Source organism: Penaeus vannamei, chromosome 23 (assembly GCF_042767895.1).
Source record: "Penaeus vannamei isolate JL-2024 chromosome 23, ASM4276789v1, whole genome shotgun sequence".
In the NCBI taxonomy this organism is placed as follows: domain Eukaryota; kingdom Metazoa; phylum Arthropoda; class Malacostraca; order Decapoda; family Penaeidae; genus Penaeus; species Penaeus vannamei.
Genome location: NC_091571.1, coordinates 33776528 through 33784027, shown reverse-complemented (window position 1 = coordinate 33784027; position 7500 = coordinate 33776528). Strand labels below are relative to the sequence as shown.

Below are 7500 nucleotides of genomic sequence, written 5' to 3'. Positions count from 1 at the left end.
GTTGTGAGGAGATGGGAGGGGTTGTAAAGAGAGGGGAGGGTGAGAGGCTGTGAAGGGAGGGCTATGGGTGGTGAGGGGAAAGAGAGAGGAGTTGTAAGGGGAGGTTGAAAAGTTGTGAAGGGAGTAGGAGTTATGAGGGGAAGGGTATGGTTAGTAAATAGAGGAGAGGATGAGGGCTTGTGAGAGGAGGGAAAGGGGAAGAGTTGTGAGGGGAAAGAGAAGAGTTATAAGGGGAAGTTAGGGGCTGTGAGGGAAGAGTTGTAAGAGGAGGAAAAATTATGAGGGGAGAGGAAGGGTTTGTGAGGGGAGGAGGCACGGGGAAGGGTTCAACGGACGCCTTATTAAGAGAAGATAATGTGTCGGTCTGGAAAACAGGTTGTCATGCAGGACTAAGCCTATCGTCATGCAGGAGCCGTTGCTGGCGTTGCATGAGAAACATACAGGAAGGGTGTTGTTGCGAGAGAGTATGTCCTTTAGCATGCACAAGCCGAGACGCTGGGGCGATATCAAAGCGAAATTCCTTGCTGTATTGCAGCGATGTTTTTTTCAGGCTGTGAATGCTTAGGCTAATAGAGAAGGCATACACACACACACACACATGCATATCTGTATGTATATATATATAAATAAATATTATATATATATATATGATTTTATTTATACATATATATATATAATATATACAATTTATATATGTAATATATATATATATCATATATATATATATAATATATATAATATATATATATATATATATATATATATATATATATATATATATATATATATATATACATACATACATACATACACACAACATACACACACACACAAACAGACACACACACACACACACACACACACACACACACACACACACACAAACACACAAACAAACAAACACACACACAGCGAAATACCCCCCCCAAAAAAAAAAAAAAAAAAAAAAAAAAAAAAAACTCTGAAAAGACTGAAAGGAAAATAAGCAAAGAGTTGAAATCAAGACAAAATTAAGAAAGAGAAACCGCTTGTGACAGACATTTTACACGAGTGACTTCAGGCCGGGGCTTCATACCGAGTGCCAGTCGCAAGATCCAGTTGCACACACGTGACACCTTGCAAGTAACTGTGTGTGTGTGTGCGTGTGTCGGGTTGGAGTGTCGTGTACGTTTGTGTGTACTCGGATGTTTGAGTGTGTGTGGATGTTTATCCGTTTGGAGGAATAGGTGGATTGTGGTTGATTGGGTTTACTTTTGTTTAGTTTGCATGTGTGTGTATTTGTTTAGGTGGGTGTATTTATATCTATTTATCTGTCTCTTTATATATGTGTTTGTGCTTGCGTGTTTTTTTCTGTATCTGTATCAGATATATATTGTGTGTGTATTTGTGTGCGTATGTTTGTGTGTGTGTGTGTGTGTATGTGTTTGAGTGTGTATGTGTGTTTTTGCATGTATGTGTGTTTGTCTGCATGCAAGTGTATGTGTATTTTGATAACTGTGTGTATGTGCATGTGTATGAGAGACGGGAAGGGGCGCCAAGTGAGGGCCGGGGAGACGACCCATCACCAGTCGTCCGTTCGTTCAGTCCTCACCCGCCCGCAGAAGGAACACAGGCGCCGTATAAGGACAGGCGTCGTCGCTATTGGAGATCGTAGTTCGATTGGATCAACAGTGTGTTTTTTTTTCTTGTTTTCTTGTTTCTTACTGTTTTTTTCTGTATTTTTTATTTATTATTATTATTATTTTTTTTTTTTGGGGGGGCGGGATCTTTTATTACACATACATACATACATACATACACAAACGCACACATACGCAGACACACACACATGATATACATACATATGTATATATATACATATGTATATATATATTATATATGTACACACACACACACACACACACACACACACACACACACACACACACACACACACACACACACACACACACACACACACACACACACACACACACACACACACACATGTATGCATAAATGTAGGTATGTGTATGTGTATATGTATGTATCTGTATGTATATATGTATTTATATGTATATACGTGTATATATATATATATATATATATATATATATATATATATAAATCACGTATGCCCAAGGTAAGAGAAAGCGAGGAATAGCCATGAATGACGATGGTCGTGTACATACGGCTTCCACGCTTCCTCATCCTAAACATTGAATCACTTCTTTACATACCAACCCGCCTGCAAAAGGTTCCAAGTCAGTGTTGTCACTCCAGATTTCAGAAGACATGTATTCTACGGTCACTATTACGGTCGCGGCAAATTGGTGGTTATGTCAATGGTTGTTTATGGATTTGTGGTTTTACGGTAGCAGAGGTAGTTGCGATAATGGCATTGGTTTCAATTAGATGTAAGAAATAATGATGATCATCAATGAAAGTAACAATAATGGTAATAATTCTAATGATAAGGGTATTAATGACCATGATGATGATAATAAACAACAACAGCATTACTATTAATACTACTACTGCTCCTAGCAATGATAATTATGATAAGGAAGATGGTTATATCGAAGATAATAACATTGATAATGATGATGATTATGATGATAAGGATATCGATAATGATGATATTAATAGTGATAATGATATTGATATCAATGATAACATTGTTAATGATAATGAAATATTGATAATGATGATATTGATAATGATCAGGATAATATTGATAATGATGTTGATATCTTAATAATGATAGCAGTGCTAATAACGATAATGATAAAAATACGGATGAATACAAAAACAAAAACAATACAACAAAGAATAATGAATAAACGTAAATCACCTATCGATGGGAGTCATTTGCTAATTATCCAGAGACAATGATTACGAATCTCATTAACATTCCATTAGGCTTAATGAGGTATCAGTCAAAGACCTTTTTCATGCAGATTCATGCAAATGTAAACGTTGGTATGGACTTTCCGTAAAATTTCGGACGTTTTAATGTATCGTTGGCAACTCGTCGGTAGGTTGAGTTGCCAATGCGGATTAGTGTAGCGATGGGTTTGTATCATAGCGGAGTAGGAATTTATTCATTAATTTTTATCTATACTATTTGCATTTATTTTCCTTATTCCTCGTTGATCATTATTATCATTATTATTATTATTATTATTATCATTATAATTTTTAATATTATTATCACTTTTTTATTATTATTATTATTGTGATTATTATTATTATTGTTATTATTATGATTATCATTATTATTATTATCATTATTGTGATTATTATTATTATTGTTATTATTATTATTGTGATTATTATTATTATTGTTATTATTATTATTATTATTATTATTATTATTGTTTCTATTCATGTTCTGATATGTTTATTTAACGCCGTTTTCTCGAGAAATCCTTCTTCATTTCACCTCCTCGCCCCTCTTCCCTCCTCTCGCCCTATCTCTCCCCTTTATCAGTCTTCCACCTTGTCTCCCCCCATCGCCCGAACTCTTGAGAAAACTTCTCTTCATATCGAGTCAAGGTGAGACGTAATCTCCCCGACGCCCTTTTTCTCCTCGCCTGTGGGTTGGTTGTCTCCCTTAGGTAAGAGGAGTGGGTGGGTGGGAGGGAGAGAAGGGTTGGGAGGGAGGGAGGATAGGGAGGGAGGATATGGTGGGAGGATGGGTGGGGGGTGAGGGAGGGAGGAAGGGGGGAGGGGAAAGGGAGGGGAGGAAGGGGAAGGGAGGGGAGGATGGGTGGGAGGGAGAGAGAGAAGGAGGGTGGGAGTGGGAGGATGGGTGGGAGTGGGAGGGGTTGATGGAGGATTGGAGGGGGGAGGGGGGAGGGGGGTTGGGAGGATGGGAGGGAGGGTGGGAGGATGGGAAGGGGAAGGAGTGGGAGAAGGAGAGGTAGAGAGAGAGAGAGAGAGAGAGAAATAGAGAGAGGTGAGGAAGAGGGAGAGAGAGGAAAAGAGGGAGGGTGATAAAACAAAAAAATCCACCACCACCTCCCCCTCCCTCCTCCTCCACTTCCCCACCCACTTTCCTCCCAGCCCTCACACACCCCATGTTTCTGGTGGGCGTGGGGTGATAAGTCAAGAAGGCTAAGCACCCCATCGCCGCCCACTCTGCCCCTCCCATTCCCGCCCACCTCTTCTCTGCCCGGGGGGAGGGGGGAGGTGGGAGTGGTAGTTCTAACATGTCAGCCTTTTGTATTTATTTGTGTCACCTTGTTTATCTGTTTATTTGTGTCTTGTTATTCATTGCGTTTTGTGTTTTTGTTTTTCTTCTTTCTTTGTTTTACATGATTATCCTTATTGTGATGTTCCTTTTGTGTCATCTTATCATTTTTTCGATTTGCAAGAGATATTTATTTTTATTTTTATAGTTTTGTTCTCTCTCTTTCTTTCTCCCTCCCTCCCTCCCTCCCTCCCTCTCTCTCTCTCTCTCTCTCTCTCTCTCTCTCTCTCTCTCTCTCTCTCTCTCTCTCTCTCTCTATCTATCTATCTATCTCTCTTTTCCTTGACATCACAGGCATCTTTATCGAATTTTTCAATTGCTTTATCCTATTTCACTAACATGCTATAGACACGAATCAGTGGAAACAACATTCTAAAACTGAATTTCTACCAAATAACTTAAAATATGTGATATATTTTTAATGGTGACGTCACATCTACGGATTTTCATGCTGATGTTTGCGACACATTTTGGCTTCCCGGTTCGTACACAAACAGTTAAATGAAATTGTACATGCGTGTGTGTGTGTGTTTGTGTCTTTGTGTACGTGTGTGTGTGTGTGTGTGTGTGTGTGTGTGTGTGTGTGTGTGTGTGTGTGTGTGTGTGTGTGTGTGTGTGTGTGTGTGTGTGTGTGTTGAGTATGTGTGTGTTGAGTATGTGTGTGTGTGTTGTGTGTGTGTGTGTGTGTGTGTGTGTGTGTGTGTGTGTGTGTGTGTGTGTGTGTGTGTGTGTGTGTGTGTTGTGTGTGTTGTGTTGAGTATGTGTGAGTGTTTGAATTAATTTCAACATAACTTTTAGTATTCATAAACTTTAATACCAAAGAAAGTAGTTAGGAGAGAAATGTACATATACAGATAGACATATTATACATAGACGCAAACGAGCACTGCAAGAAAGATAGGGAAAGACAGACAGACAAACAGACAGACACAGACAGACAGACAGACAGACAGAAGGAAAGAAGCAAAGAAAGAGAGAGAATAAAAGGGGGAGTAAATAGATATAGAAATAATGAAAGAGATAGAGGAAGGAAGGAAAGAAAGAAAGAAAAGGAAAAGATGGAATGGAAATAGAAATAGATAGAGAAATAGAGGAAGAAAAAAGGAGAGAAAGGAAGGAAGAAAGAAAAAGGGAACAAGCAAAGAAAGAGAGAAAGAAAGAAAGAGAGAAAGACGAGAAAGAAAGAAAAAAGAGAGAAAGAAAGAGGAAGAAAGAAAGAAAACACCCAATTCCATTACTTGCCCCAAACAAACAGAGACCAAGCCACAAGTGCATACCAGAGGCATCCCTTGAACAGAAGAGCATTGCTTACGATGAAAAAAATTCCCCCCCCCTCCCTCTCCCCTCCTTCCCCTACTCCCGATGCCCCCCCCCCCTTCCCCACTTCCTATGGCCCTCCCCCTCCCCCCCTTTCCCCACTCCCGATTGCCCTCCGCCGTCCCCCCCTTCCCCTACTCCAGATGACCCTCCCCCTCCCCCCCTTTCCCCACTCCCGATGGCCCTCTCCCTCCCCCCTCTTTCCCCCCTCCCGATGGCCCTCCCTCTCCCCCCCTTCCCCTACTCCCTATGACCCCCCCTCCCCCTCATACTCTACCCTATCTCTTATTCTCTTCCTCTCCCCCCCCTCTCGTACCCCTTCCCCTCCCTATCTTGGCCCTCCAATCCCTACATGCCCTCCCCTTTTCCCCCTTCCCCTACCCCCTTCCCCTTCGTCGTACCCTTCCCCTCACCCTCACCCTCATACCCTCCCTCTATCCCAACCCTCAACTCACCCCCTTCCCCTTCCCTCCCCCTTCCCCAACCCTTATACCCAACTCTTTCTTCTCTCCCTCATACCCCCCCCACCTTCACCCTCATACACTCCCTCTTATACCCTCATTATTCCCCCTTTCACCCCTTCTCCTTGCCCCCTCCCCCTCCCCCTTTCACCCCTTCCCTTCCTTCTATCCCCCATCACTCCCTCCCTTTCCCCCTTCCTTCCCCCTATCCCCCATCGCTCCCTCCCTTTCCCCCTCCGCCCTATCCCCCATCTCTCCCTCCCTTCCCCCTTCCCTTCCCCCTATCCCCCATCTCTCCCTCCCTTCCCCCCCTATCCCCCCTCCCCTCTTCCCTTCCCCCTCCTCCTCCTCCTACCTCCTTCCCCCCTTCCCTCGTGTTTCTTCCTGTTTCCCTCATTCGCATGCAACACACATGCTTATCAGACGAAAGGGATGCTTGCTTGTCTTTAGCGCGACGGGGCCTTTGTGGTTTTATGTCGGTTTGTCTGTCTGTCTCGAGGGAAAAGGAATTTTTGTGTGTGTGTTTTTTTGTTTCTTTGTCTGTCTGTCTGTCTCGAGGGAAAAGGAATTGTTTTTTTTTTTGTGTGTGTCTTTCTGTTTCTCTGTTTATCTGTCTGTCTGTCTGTCTCGAGGGAAAAGGAATTGTTTTTTTTGTGTTTGTCTTTCTGTTTCTCTGTTTGTCTGTCTGTCTCGAGGGAAAAGGAATTGTTTTGTGTGTGTGTCTTTCTGTTTCTCTGTTTGTCTGTCTGTCTCGAGGGAAAAGGATTTGTTTTTTGTGTGTGTGTCTTTCTGTTTCTCTGTTTGTCTGTCTGTCTCGAGGGAAAAGGAATTGTTTTTTGTGTGTGTGTCTTTCTGTTTCTCTGTTTGTTTGTCTGTCTGTCGGTCGGTCGGTGGATCTGTCTGTTGGTCTGTCTCAATTATTTTCTCTCTTTATCTCTCACTGTATCTGTCTATCAATTTCTCTCTCTATCTATCTATTCTCTCTCTCTCCCTCCCTCCCTCTCCCTCCCTCCCTCCCTCCCTCCCTCCCTCCTCTTTTATTTTTATTGTTTTCCATCTTCGTCTTCATCTTTTTTATTTTTATTTTTCTCTTTTCTTCTCCTTTTCCTCCTTCCTTTATACTAATTGCGTCGAGCACTTCCCGGATGGAGCGAAGGAAAAGCGGAGAAAGAGGCTTTAATAGGATATGCAATCTCCATTGTGGAAATCAATGGTTTTCTTGCATGCTGAGTCACCCCTCCTCCCCTCCCCCCCCTTCACCCCTTCCCTTTCCCCCCTCCCCCCTGCACCCCTTCCATTTCCCCCCTCCCTCCTTCACCCCTTCCCTTTCCCCCTCCCTCCTTCACCCCTTCCCTTTCCCCCTCCCTCCTTCACTCCTTCCCTTTCCCCCTCCCCCCTTCACCCCTTCCCTTTCCCCCCTCCTCCTGCACCCCTTCACCCCTTCCCTTTCCCCCTCCCTTCTTCACCCCTTCCCTTTCCCCCTCCTTC

General features: G+C 42.9%; 1 protein-coding gene across 5 annotated transcripts in view; it reads left to right on the top strand.

The window, feature by feature from the left end:
• LOC113826669 (uncharacterized) overlaps positions 1-7500 on the top strand; it is a 605469-nt gene that overhangs the window by 28749 nt on the left and 569220 nt on the right. The gene's annotated exons all lie outside the window — the stretch shown is intronic.